A 12583-nucleotide genomic window follows, 5' to 3' on the forward strand; every position below is an offset into this window, starting at 1 on the left:
TAGGGTTAGGGTTAGGGTGAGGGTGAGGGTGAGGGTGAGGATTAGCGTTAAGGTTAGGGTTAGGTTCAGGGTGAGGGTGGGGGTGAGTGTTAGGGTTAGCGTGAGTGTTAAGGTTAGGGTTATGGTGAGGGTTAGGTTTAGAGTGATATTTAGGGTGATGGTGATGGTTAGGGTTAGGGTTAGGGTTAAGTTTTGGGTGAGGGATGGGTATAGGATAAGGGTTAGAGTTAGGGTAAAGATTAGGTAAGGGTTCGTTTGAGGATTCGGTTGACCTTGAGTGTTAGGGTTTGGGTGAGGGTTAGCGTTAGGGTGTATAATAGCGTTAGGGTTAGGGTCAGGGTTTTGGTAAGTTTAACGGTTAGGCTGAGGTTTAGGGTTTAGGATGAGGGTGAAGGTTAAGGTTAGTGTTGGGGTTAGGCTGAGGGTTAGGGTGAGAGTTTGGATTAGGGTTAGGGTGAGGGTGAGTGTGAGGGTGAAGTTGCAGGTTAGGGATAGGGTGAGGGATAGGGTGATAGTGAGGGTCAGACTTAAGATTAGGGTGAGGGTTAGTTTGAGGGTGATGGTGAGGGTGACGGTGAGGGTGAGGGTTAGGTTTAGGGTAAGGTTTAGTGTTATGGTTAGGGTTAGAGTGAGTGTGAGTGTGAGGCGTAGGGTGAGGGTGATGGTGAGGTTGAGGGTGAGGGTGAGGGTTAGAGTTTGGGTGAGAGTTAGGGTTAGTGTTAGGTTTAAGGTTAGAGTTAGGGTTAGGGTTAGGGTTACGATGATGTTTAGGCTGAGGGTTAGGGTTAGGGTTATGGTGAGGGTTAGGATTAGGATTAGGGTTAGGGTTAGGGTCAGGTTTAGGGATAGGTTTAGGGTTAGGGTGAGGGTTTGTTTAGGGTTAGATTTGGAGTTAGGGTGAGGGTGAGGGTGAGGGTTAGGGTTTGGATTAGGGTTAGTGTTAGGATTAGGCTGAGGGTGAGGTTGAGTGTGAGTGTGAGGTTTAGGGTGAAGGTGAGTGTTAGGATTAGGGGTAGGGTTAAGGGTAAGGTGAGGGCTAGGCTTACGATTAAGTTTAATATGAGGTTTAGGCTGAGGGTTAGGGTTAGGGTTAGTGTGAGGGTAAGGGTTAGGGTGAGGTTTAGGGTAAGGGTGAGGTTTAGGGTTAGGGCTTAGTGTTAGGTTCAGGGTTAGGTTGAGGGTTAGTGTTAGGAATAGGGTTAGGTTTATGGTGAGGGTTAGGGTGAGGGTAAGGGTTAGGGTGATTGTTAGGGTGATGGTTAGTGTTACTGTTATGGTTAGGGTTAGGGTTAAGGTTAGGGTGAGGTTTAGGGCGAGGTGTAGGGTGACGGTGAGGGTTAGGGTGAAGGAGAGGGTTAGAATTAGGGTTAGAGTGAGGGTTAAGTTTAGTGTGAGGGCTAGTGTGAGGGAGAGGGTTAGGGTGAGGGTGAGGGCAGGGGTAGGGTTAGGATTAGGGTTAGGCTGAAGGTTAGGGTTAGTGTGAGGGTGAGGGCTAGTTTTAGCATTAGGGTTAGGGTTAGGAATAGGGTTAGGGTGAGTTTGAAGGTGAGGTAGAGATTGAGGTTAGGGTTAGGGTTTGGGTTAGGCTTAGGGTGGGGTGATTGTGAGGATTAGGGTTAGGGTGAGGGTTAGAGTTAGGGTTAGGGTTACGGTTAGTGTGAGGGTTAGGATTTGGTTGAGGATTAGGGTGAGTGTGAGGGTTAGGTTGAGGGTTAGGTTTAGGGTTAGTTTTAGGGATAGGGTTAGAGTAACGGTTAGGGTTAGAGTGATGTTTAGGGTGAGGCTGAGAGTTAGGGTTAGGGTGAGGTTTCAGGTGAGTGTGAGTTTTCGGGTGAGGGTGAGGGTTCAGGTGTGGGTTATGGTTAGGGTTAGGGTGGGGTTAGGTTAACTGTGAGGCTTAGGGTAAGGGTGAGGGTTAGGGTTAAGTTTAGGGTGAGTGTTAAAATGAGGGTTAGAGTTAGAGTGAGGGTCAGGTTGAGGGGTAGGGTTAGGGTTAGAGTGAAATTTAGGGTTAGTGTGAGGGTTAGGGTTAGGGTTAGTGTAAGGTTTAAGGTTGGGGTGCAGGTTAGTGTGAGGGTGAGGGTTAGGTTTAAGATTAGGCTTAGGGTTAGGGTTAGGCTGATGGTGAGGGTGAGGGTTAGGGTGAGGGTGAGGGTGAGGATTGGTTTAGGATTAGGTTTAGGTTTAGAGTTAGGCTTAGGATGAGAGTGAGTGTGAGGTTGCTGGTTAGGGTTAGGGTAAGGGTGAGGTTTAGGTTCAGGGTTAGGGTTAGAGTGAGGGTTGGGGTTGGGATTAGGGTGAGGGTTAGGTTTAGCGCAATGTGTAGGTTGAGGGTGAGGGTTAGGGTGAGTGTTCGGGTTTGTGTTCGTGTAAGGGTTCGGTAAGGATGAGGGTTAGGGTGTGGGTGAGGGTTAGTGTTCGGGTGAGTTTTAGGGTGATGGTGAGGATTAGGCTGAGTTTGAAGATTAGGGTTAATATTATGGTTAGGGTGAGGGTTAGCATTAGGGTTAGGGTTAAGGTGAGGGGTAGGGGGAGGGGTAGGGTTAGGGTTAGGGTGAAGGTTAGTGTTAGTGTGAGGGTTAGGGTTATGTATAGGGTTAGTGTTAGCGTGAGGATAAGGGTTAGGTTGAGGGTGAGGGTTAGAGTTAGCATTAGGGTTAGGGTGAGGTTTAAGGTGAGGATTAGGGTTAGGGTGAGTGTTAGGGTTAGGGTTAGGGTGAGTGTTATTGTTAGGATTACGGTTAGGGTTAGGGTTAGTGTTATTGTTAGGGTTAGGGTTAGGGTGAGTTTGAGTTTGAGGTTTAGGGTTAGGGTGAGGGTTAGGGTCAGGGTGAGGGTGAGTGCTAGGGTTAGGGTCCGGGTGAGGTTTGGGGTGAGGGGTAAGGTCAGTGCTAAGGAGAGGGTTAGTGTTAGGGTTAGGTTTAGAGTTAGGGTTAGTATGAGGACAAAGTTTAGGGTGAGGCTTAGAGTTAGTGTTAGGGTTAAGGTTAGGGTTAGGGTGAAGGTTAGGGTTAGGGTGATATTCAGGGTGAGGGTGAGGGTTAGGGTGAAGGTGAGGTTGAGGTTAAGGGTGAGGGTGAGGGTGATGGTGAGGATTAGGTTTAGGGTGAATTTGATGGTTAGGGTTAGGATTAGGGTTAGGTTTAGGGTTAGGCTGAATTTGAGGGTGACTGTGAGGGTTAGGATTAGGGTGAGTGTTAGGGTTAGTTTGAGGGTTAGGTTGACAGTGAGTATTTGGGTGAGGGTTACTGTGAGTGTGATGTTTAGGGTTACGGTTAGGGTTGGGGTTAGGTTGAGGGTGAGGGTGAGAGTTAGGATTAGGGTTAGCGTTAGGGTGAGTGTTGGAGTTAGGGTTAGGGTAAGGATTAGGGTTAGGGTGAGGTTAGGGTTAGGGTTAGGTTGAGGTTTAAGGTTAGGGTTAGGTTTAGGGTGAGGGTTAGTGTTAGGGTTAGGGTGAGGGTTAGGGTGCAGGGTAGGTTTACGGTTAGGGTAAGGGTTAGGGTTAGGGTGAGTGTTCTGGTTAGGTTTAGGGTTAGGTTGAGGGTGAGGATGAGGGTGAGGTTTAGGGTTAGGTTTAGTGTGAGGGTTAAAGTGTGGGTAGAGGTTAGGCTTAAGGTGAGTGTTAGGGTGACTGTGAGGGTTGGGGTGAGGATGAGATTTAGGGTTAGGTTTAGGGTGAGGGTTAGTGTGATGGTTAGGTTTAGGCTTAGGGTGAGGGTTAGGTTGAGGGGGAGGTTTAGAGTTAGGGTGAGGGTTAGTGTTAGTGTGAGGGTTAGGGTTAAGGTTAGACTTAGTTTTAGTGTATGTTTAAAGATTACGGTGAGGGATAGGGTGAGGGTGAGTGTTAGGGTTATCGTTAGGGTTAGGGTGATGGTTAGGTTGATGGTTAGGTTTAGGGCGAGGGTTAGTGTGAGGGCACTGTTTAGCGTGAGGTTGAGTGTTAGGGTGAGAGAGAGGTTTAGGGTTACATTTAGGGTTAGTGTTAGGGTTAGGGTGAGGGTGTGGGTTAGGGTTAGGGTGAGGGTGAGGTAGAGGGTTAGGCTTAGATTTAGGGTTAGGATTAGTGTGAGGGTTAGGGTTAGGTTTAGGGTGATGGTGAGGTTGAGGTTTAGAGTTAGGTTTAGGTAAGGGTTAGGGTTAGGGATAGGGTGAGGATTAGGTTGAGGGTGAGGATTAGGTAGAGGGTTAGGGTTAGGGTGAGGGTTAGGATAGGGCTTAGGGTTAAGGTTAGGGTTAGGGTGATGTTTAGGGTGAGAGTGAGTGTTCGGGTGAGGTTGAGGGTTAGGGTGTGGGTGAAGGTTAGGTTTTGGCTGAGTGTTAAGGTGACGATGAGGGCTAGGGTAAGGTTGAGCGTTAGGGTTATGGTTAGTGTTAGAATAAGGGTTAGGTTTAGGGTTAGTGTTAGGGTGAGGGTCAGGGTGAGGGTTAGGTTTAGGGTTAGGGTCAGGGTTAGGATTAGTGTGAGGGTTAGGTTTAGGGTTAGTGGTAGGATACCGGTGAGGGTGAGGGTGAGAGTGAGGGTTAGGGTTAGTGTTAGGTTAGGGTGAGTTTTACGGTGAGTGTTAGGATTAGGGTGACTGCTAGGGTTAGTGTTATGGTGACGGTTATGTTTAGGGTGTTATTTAGGGTGAGGGTGAATATTAGTTTGAGGGTAATGGTTATTGTTAGGGTTAGGGTTAAGGTTAGGGTGAGGGATAGGTATAAGATTAGTGTTAGGGTTAGGGTTAGAGTGATTGTAAGAGTTCAGTTGATAATTCGGGTGACCTTGAGTGTTAGGGTTTGGGTGAGGGTTAGTGTCAGGGTGCATATTAGGGTTAGATTTAGTGTCAGGGTTTTGGTGAGTTTAAGGGTTAGGGTGAGGTTTTTGGTGAGGTTTAGGGTTAGGGTTAGCCTTAGGGTTAGGGTGAGGGTTATTGTGAGGTTTTGGGTTAGGGTTAGGGTGAGGGTTAGGGTGAGAGTTAGGGTTAGTATGAGGGTTATGGTTAGGGTTAGGGTGAGGGTTAGGTGAGAGTAATGCTCAGGGTGAGTTCGAAGGTTAGGGTGAGGGTGAGTTTGAGGGTGAATGTTAAGGTGACGGTGAGGGTGACAGTGACGGTGACGGTTAGGTTTAGGGTTGGGGTCAGATTTAGGCTGAGGGTGAGGGTGAGGGTGAGGGTTAGGGTGAGGATGAGGGTGATGGTGAGTGTTAGGGTTAGGATTATGTTTAGGGTGAGTTTTAGGGTTAGGGTTAGGGTTAGGGTGAGTGTGAGGATTAGGGTTATGGTTAGGGTTAGTGTCAGGTTGAGATTTAAGGTGAGGGTGAAGTTGAGGTTAGGGTGAGGGTGAGGGTTAGTGTGAGAGTTAGGGTTAGGGTGAGGGCTAGGTTTATAGTTAAGTTGAGAGGTTGGGTTAGGGTGATGTTTATGGTGAGGGTGAGGCTTAGGGTGAGGGTTCGGGTTCGGGTGAGTGTGAGGGTTAGGGTGTGGGTGAGGTTTAGGGTTACGATGAGGATTAGTGTGACTGTGAGGTTATGTTGAGTGAGAGGATTAGGGTTAGGTTTTGGGTGAGGGTTCGGGTTAGTTTTAGGGTGATGGTGAGGGTAAAGGTGAGGTGTAGTGTTAGGTTTAGGGTGTGGGTTAGGGTTAGTGTGAGGTTTAGGGTTAGGGTAAGGTTTAGGGTTAGGGTGAGGGTTAGGGTTAGCGTGAAGGTTAGGATGAGGTTTAGGTTGAGGGTTAGGTTTAGGGTTCAGGGTTAGTGTGAGGGTTAGAGTTTGGGTTAGGGTTAGGGTAAGGTTTAGGGTTAGGTTTAGGGTTAGGGTTACGGTGAAGATTAGGGTGAGGGTTCGGGTGAGGGTGAAGGTGAGGGTGAGGGTGAGGTTTAGGGTGTGGGTTAGGGTTAGGGTTAGGGTCAGGTTAGGGTGACAGTTAGGGTTAGGTTGAAGGTGAGGTTTAGGGTTAGGGTGAATGTTGGGGTGAGGGTTATGTTGAGGGGTAGGGTTAGGTTTAGGTTGAGCCTTAGGGTTAGTGTTAGGGTTTGGGTTAGTGTTAGGGTTAGGGTTAGTGTGAGGTTAAAGTTTAGGGTGAGGGTTAGTGTGAGGGAGAGGGTTAGGTTGAGGTTTATCGTTAAGGTAGGGTTGGGGTTAGGTTTACAGTGAGGGATATGGTTAGGGTGATGTTTAGGCTGAGGGTGAGGTTTAGGATGAGTGTGAGGTTCGGGTGAGGGTGAGTGTTCAGGTGAGGATAAGGGTTATTGTGTGGGTTAGTTTTAGGGTTAGGGTCTGGTTAGGGTGACATTGAAGGTTAGGGTGAGTTTGAGTGTTAGGGTTAGTTTTAGTGTGATGTTTAGGGTGAGTGTGAGATTTAGGGTGATGGGGTCTGTGTGGGTGAGGGTTAGGGTTCGGGTAAGGGTTCGGGTGACGGTGAGGGTAATGTTGAAGGTGAGGGTTACGGTTAGGGTTAGGGTGAGGTTTACAGTGAGTGTAAGGGTTAGGGTGAGTGTTAGGGTTAGGGTTATGGTGAAGGTTCGTTTTAGGGTGATATTTAGGGTGAGCGTGAATGTTAGGGTGATGGTGATGGTTAAGTTTAGGGTTAGGGATAGGTATAGGATTAGGCTTAGGGTTAGGGCTAGTGTGAGTGTAAGGGTTCGGTTTAGGATTTGGGTGACCTTGAGTGTTAGGGTTTGTGTGAGGGTTAGCGTTAGGGTGCATATTAGGGTTAGGGTTAGGGTCAGGGTTTTGTTGAGTTTAAGGGTTAGGCTGAGGTTTAGGGTAGGTTGCGGGTTTGGGTTAGCGTTAGGGTTAGGCTGAGGGTTAGGGTGAGTGTTTGGGTTAGGGTTAGGTTGAGGGTGAGGGTGAGGGTGAAGTTGCAGGTTAGGGATAGGGTGAGGGGTAGGGTGAGGGTGAGGTTTAGGTTGAGGGTTTGCGTGAGGGTGAGGGTTAGGTTTGAGATTAGGGTGAGGGTAAGGGTTAGGGCGATGTGTAGGTTGAGGGTGAGGGTTAGGGTGAGGATTCAGGTTCGGGTTCGGGTTCGGGTTCGGTGAGGATGAGGGTTAGGGTGTGGGTGAGGGTTAGGTTTCAAGTGAGTTTTAGGGTCACAGTGAGGAATAGGGTGAGTTTTAGGTTTAGGGTTAATATTATGGTTAGGGTGAGGGTTATCGTTAGGGTTAAGGTGAGGGTTAGGGGGAGGGGTAGGGATAGGGTTAGGTTGAGGGTTAGGGTTTGTGTGAGGGTTAGGGTTATGTATAGGGTTAGTGTTAGTGTGAGGATAAGGTTGAGGGTGAGGGTGAGTGTTAGCATTAGGGTTAGGGTGAGGTTTAAAGTGAGGGTTAGGGTTAGGGTGAGTGTTAGGGTTAGGGTTAGGGTGAGTGTTATTTTAGGAATACGGTTAGGGTTAGGGTTAGTGTTATTGTTAGGGTTAGGGTTAGGGTTAGGGTGAGTGTGAGGTTGAGGTTTAGCGTAAGGGTTATAGTGAGTGTGAGGGTGAGGGTGAGTGTTAGGGTTAGGGTCAGGGAGAGGGTTGGGGTGAGGGGTAATGTCAGTGTTAGTGAGATGGTTAGGTTTACGGTTAGAGTTAGGGTTAGAATGAGGATAAAGGTTAGGGTGAGGTTTCGGGTTAGTTTTAGGGTGATTGTGGGGGTTGGGGTGAGGTGTAGGATTAGGGTTAGGGTGTGGGTTAGGGTTAGTGGGAGGGTTAGGTTTAGGGAAAGGTTTAGGGTTAGGGTGAGGGTTAGGTTTAGGGTTAGGGTTATGGTGAGGGTGAGGGTTAGGGTTAGAATTAAGGTTAGGATGAGAGTTACAGTTAGGTTTAGGGTTAGGGTTAGGGTGAGGTTTAGAGTTAGGTTTAGGGTTAGGGTTAGGGTGTAGATTAGGGTGAGGGATCGGGTGAGGGTGAGGGTTCAGTTGAGGGTGAAGTTTAGGGTGTGGGTTAGGGTTAGGGTTAGGGTCAACTTAGGGTGACGGTGAGGTTTAGGTTTAGGGAAATGTTTAGGGATAGGGTGAATGTTCGGGTGAGGGTTAGGTTGTGGGGTAGGGTTAGGTTTAGGGTGAGCCTTAGGGTTAGTGTGAGGGTTAGGGTTAGTGTTAGAGTTAGGGTTATTGTGAGGTTAAATTTTAGGGTGAGGGTTAGGTTAAGGGTTAGGGTTAAGTTAGGGTTGGGGTTAGGTTTACAGTGAGGGTTATGTTTAGGGTGATGTTTAAGGTGAGGGTGAGGGTTAGGATGATTGTGAGGTTTCGGGTGAGGGTGTGTGTTCAGGTGAGGATAAGGGTTATTGTGTGGGTTAGTTTTAGGGTTAGGGTCTGGTTAGGGTGACATTGAGGGTTATGGTGAGGGTGAGGGTTAGGGTTAGTGTTAGGGTGATTGTTAGGGTGAGGGTTAGCTTGAGCGGTAGGTTTAGGGTTAGAGTGAGATTTAGGGTTAGTGTGAGGGTTAGTGTTAGGGTTAGTGTTAGGGTTAGTGTGAGGTTAAAGTTTAGGATGAGGGTTAGGGTGAGGATTAGTGTGTTGGTTAGGGTTAGGTTGAGGGTTAGGTTTAGGGTTAGGCTGAGGGTTAGGGTGAGGGTGAGGGTTAGGGTTAGGATTAGGGTCATGGTTAAGGTTAGGCTGAGGTTGAGGGTTTGGGTGAGGGTGAGCGAGAGGTTTAGGGTTAGGGTTAGGATGAAGGTTAGGGTTAGTGTGAGGGTTAGGGTGAGGGTGAGGTTGAGTTTTAGGGTTAGTTTGAGGGTGAGTGTGAGGGGGAGGGTTAGCGTTAGGGATAGGGTTAGGGTTAGGGTGAGGTTGGGGGTTAGGTTTAGGATTAGGGTTAGTGTTTGGGTTAGGCTGAGGCAGAGGGTGAGGGTGAGGTGGAGGGTTAAGGTTAGGCTGAGGTTGAGGGTGAGAGTTAGGTGAGGGTTAAGGTGAGGGCTAGGGTGCGGTTGAGGGTTTCGGTTAGGTAAGGGTTAGGGTTATTTTAGGGTGTGGTTTAGCTTGAGTGTGGGGGTTAGTGTGAGGTTTAGGGTTAGGGTGAGGGTTAGGGTTAGCGTTAGGTTTAGGGTTAGGTTTAGGGTGATGTTTAGGGTGAGGGTGAGAGTTAGGGTGAGAGTTAGAATTCATGTTCAGTTGAGGGTTAGGTTATGGGTGAGGGTTAGGGTGAAGGTTAAGTTGACATTGAGGGTTAGGGTGAGGGTGTGGGTTAGCGTTATGTTTAATGTGATGGTTAGTGTTAAGGTTAGGGTTAGGGTGAAGGTTAGCGTGAAGGTTAGGGTTAGGGTTAGTGTGAGGGTTAGGGTGAGGGTGAGGGAGAGGTTGAGTGTTAGTTTGAGGGTGAGTGTGAGGGGGAGGTTTAGTGTTAGGGATAGGGTTAGGGTTAGGTTGAGGTTGGGGGTTAGGTTTAGGATTAGGGTTAGTGTTTGGGTTAGGCTGAGGTTGAGGGTGAGAGTTAGGGTTAAAGTTAGGCTGAGGTTTAAGGTGAGGGCTAGGGTGAGGTTGAGGGTTTCGGTTAGGTAAGGGTTAGGGTTATTTTTAGGATGTGGTTTAGGTTGAGTGTGGGGTTTAGTGTGAGGTTCAGGGTTAGGGTGAGGGTTAGGGTTAGCGTTAGGGTTAGGGTTAGGTTTAGGGTGATGTTTAGGGTGATGGTGAGGGTTAGGGTGAGGGTTAGAATTCATGTTCAGTTGAGGGTTAGGTTATGGGTGAGGGTTAGGGTGAAGGTTAAGTTGATGGTGAGGGTTAGGGTGAGGGTGTGGGTTAGCGTTATGTTTAATGTGATGGTTAGGGTTAAGGTTAGGGTTAGGGTAAAGGTTAGCGTGAAGGTTAGGGTTAGGGTTAGTGTGAGGGTTAGGGTTAGGGTTAGTGTGAGGATAAGGGTTATGGTGAGGTTTAAGAAGAGGGTGAGGGTTAGGGTTAGCGTTAGGGTTATTGTGAGGTTTAGGGAGAGGGTTAGGGTTAGGATGAGGGTTACTGTTAGGGTGATGTTTAGGGGGAGGTTGAAGGTTACGGTGAGGTTTGAGGGTGTAGGTGAGGGTTAGAGTGAGTGTGAGGGTGAGGGTGATGGTGAGGGTTAGGGTTAAATTTAGGGTGAGTGTGAGGTTTATTGTTAGGATTACGTTTAGGATTAGGTTTTGGCTGAGGGAGAGGCTGAGGGTTAGTGTTAGGGTTAGGATTAGGGTTAGGGTTAGGGTGAGGGCTAGGGTGAGGGTTATGGTTAGGGTTAGGATTAGGCTGAGGGCGGGGGGGGGGTTGAGGGTAAGGGTTAGGATTAGGGTTAGGGTTAGGGTGAGGATTAGGTTGAGTTTGAGTTTTAGTGTGAAGGTTAAGGTGAGGGTAAGGCATAGGGTGATGTTTAGGGTGAGGGTGAGGGTTAGGGTTCAGGTTAGGGTTCGGTTTCATGTGAGGGTTAGGGTGTGGGTAAGGGTTAGTGTTAGGGTGAAGGTTAGGGTGACGGTGAATGTTAATGTGAGGGTGAGGGTGAGGATTATGTTTAGGCTGAGAGTTAGAGTTAATGTTAGGGTTAGGGTGAGGGGTAGGGTGAGGGGTAGGGTTAGGTTTAGTTTGAGGTTTAGGTTTAGGGTTAGGGTTAGTTTGAGGATAAGGGATATGGTGAGGGTTAGGATTAGGGTGAGGGTTAGGGTTGGCCTTAGGGTTAGGGTGAGGTTTAGGGTGAGGTTTCGGGTTAGGGTTAGGGTAAGGTTTAGGTTTAGGGTGAGGGTTAGGTTTAGGTTTAGGGTAAGGGTGAGGGCGCGGGTGAGGGTTTGGTTTAGGATTAGGGTTAGGGTGATTTTTAGGGTAAGGTTTAGGTTTAGGGTGAGGGTTAGGTATAGGTTTAGGGTAAGGGTAAGGGTGTGGGTGAGGTTTTGGTTTAGGATTAGGGTTAGGGTTAGGGTTAGGCTAATGGTGAGGGTGAGGGTGATATCGAAGGTTATGGTTAGGATGAGGGGTAGGGTTAAGGTTAGGATTAAGGTGACAGTAAGTGTTACGCTGAGGGTTAGGGTGAGGGTGAGGGATTGCTTTAGGGTTTGGGTGAAGGTGAGGGTGAGTTTGAGGGTTAGGGAAAGGTTGAGGGTAAGGGTTAGGGTGAGGGCTAGATTGAGGGTGAGGGTTAGGGTTAGCATTAGTGTTAGGGTTAGGTTTAGGGTGAGGCTTAGGCTTTGGTTAGTGTTAGGGTGAGGGTGAGGGTGAGGGTTAGGTTTAGGTTGAGGGTTAGGGTTAGGGTGAGGGCGAGGTTGAGGGTGAGCGTTAGGGTGAGGGTGATGGATTCGGTTAGGTAAGGTTTAGGGTTAGGGTGAGGTTTAGGATGAGGGTGAGGATTAGGTTGAGTGATAGGTTTAGCGTTAGGGTTAGGGTTGGGGTTAGGGAGAGGGTTTGGGTTAGGGTGATGTTTAGGTTGTGGGTGAAGGTTAGGGTGAGGGTGAGGGTGAGGTTTAGCATTAGGATTAGGGTTAGTGTGAGGGTGAGGGTGAGGGTGAGGGTGAGGGTTTCGTTTAGGTAAGGCATAGGGTTAGGGTGAGGATTAGGGTGAGGGTGAGGGTTAGATTGAGGGTGAGGGTTAGGGTTAGGGTGAGGGTTAGGGTTGGGTTTAGGGTGAGGGTTAGGTTAGGGTGATGTTTAGGTTGAGGGTGAGGGTTAGGGTGAGGGTTATGGTTCGGGTTAGGGGGAGGGTTTGGGTGGGTGTGAGGGTTAGTGTGTGGGTGAGTGTTAGGGCTCGGGTGAGTTTTAGGGTGATGGTGAGTGTTAGGGTGAGAGTGAGGTTTAGGGTTAGGGTTAGGATTAGGGTAAGGGTTAGCGTTAGGGTTAGGTTTAGCGTGATGTTTAGGTTAAGGTGTATGGTTAGGGTTAGGGTGAGGGTTAGGGTTAGGGTGAGGGTTAGGGTTAGGTATAGGGTTAGGGTTAGTGTGAGGATGAGGGTTAGGGTGAGGGTGAGGGTTAGGGTTAGCTTTAGGGTTGGGGTGAGGTTTACGGTGAGGGTGATTGTTAGGTGTAGGGTTAGGGTAATGGGTTAGGGTGATATTTAGGTTGAGGGTCAAGTTTAGAGTTAGGGTTAGGGTTTAGGTGAGGGTGAGTTTTAGGTGTAGGGTTAGGGTTAGGGTTAGGGTGATATTTAGGATGAGGGTGAAGTTTAGAGTTAGGGTTAGGGTTTAGGTGAGGGTGAGGGTGAGAGTGAGTGTTAGGTGTAGGGTTAGGGTTAGGGTTAGGGTTAGAGTGAGTGTGAACTTGAGGGTGAGGGTTCGGTGAGGTTGAGTGTTAGGGTGTGGTTGAGTGTTAGGGTTAGGGTGAGGATTAGGGTTAGCTTTAGGGTTAGGGTTATAGTGAACTTTACAGTTAGAGTGAGGTTTAGGGTGAGGGTGAGGTTTAGGGTTAGCAATAGGGTTAGATTGAGGATTAGGGTAAGGGTTAGGTTTAGGGATAGGGTGGGAGTGAGGGTTAGGTTTAGGATTAGGGTTAGGTTTAGAGTTTTGGTGAGGCTGAGGGTGAGGTTTAGGGTGAGGATTAGGGTTAGGGTTAAGGTTACAGTTATTGTTAAGGTTTGGGTTAGGGTTATGTTGAGTGTGAGTGTGAGGGTTAGCATTAGGGTTATTGTTAGGAATAGGGTGAGGGAAGGGGTGAGGCTTAGGTTTAAGATTAGGGTTAGGATTTGGG

This window comes from Dipodomys merriami, unplaced genomic scaffold, assembly GCF_024711535.1.
Source record: "Dipodomys merriami isolate MVZ:Mamm:240054 unplaced genomic scaffold, mDipMer1.0.p SCAF_47, whole genome shotgun sequence".
Lineage (NCBI taxonomy): Eukaryota > Metazoa > Chordata > Mammalia > Rodentia > Heteromyidae > Dipodomys > Dipodomys merriami.